Raw genomic sequence first — 644 nt, 5'->3', positions numbered from 1 at the left:
CTTGACTAGCATGTCATCAACATAGACTTCCATAGTCTTTCCAATAAGATCCTTAAAAATTTTATTCACCAACCTCTGATAGGTGGCTCCTGCATTCTTGAGACCAAACGCCATAACAAGATAACAATAAACACCAAAGTCAGTGATAAATGATACCTTTGGAATGTCATCCTTATGCATTTTGATCTGATTGTATCCGCTAAATCCATCCATGAAACTCAGCATCTCATGTCCAGCAGTGGCATCAATCAAAGTATCAATTCTAGGCAGCGGGAAACAGTCTTTGGGGCATGCATCATTCAGATCAGTGAAGTCTATACACATCCTCCACTTTCCATTAGCCTTCTTCACCATTACAGGGTTTGCTAACCACTCCGGAAATTGAATCTCCTCAATGAAACCAGCCTCTAAGAGCTTTTCTACTTCCTGTTTTATAGCCTCTTGTCTTTCCGGGGAAAAATTTCTTTTCTTTTATTTCACTGTCTTCCGGCTTGGATCCACGTTTAGCTTGTGAGTAATTAACTCCGGGTCTATGCCTGGCATATCAGCTGCTGACCATGCAAACACATCACTATTTTCTTGCAAAAATTTCACTAACTTCCCTCTAAGGGGCTCCTCTAATGTGGCTCCAATGAAAGTCATCC

This window comes from Apium graveolens, chromosome 9, assembly GCF_009905375.1.
Source record: "Apium graveolens cultivar Ventura chromosome 9, ASM990537v1, whole genome shotgun sequence".
In the NCBI taxonomy this organism is placed as follows: domain Eukaryota; kingdom Viridiplantae; phylum Streptophyta; class Magnoliopsida; order Apiales; family Apiaceae; genus Apium; species Apium graveolens.
Note: the sequence above shows the minus strand (reverse complement) of the source record.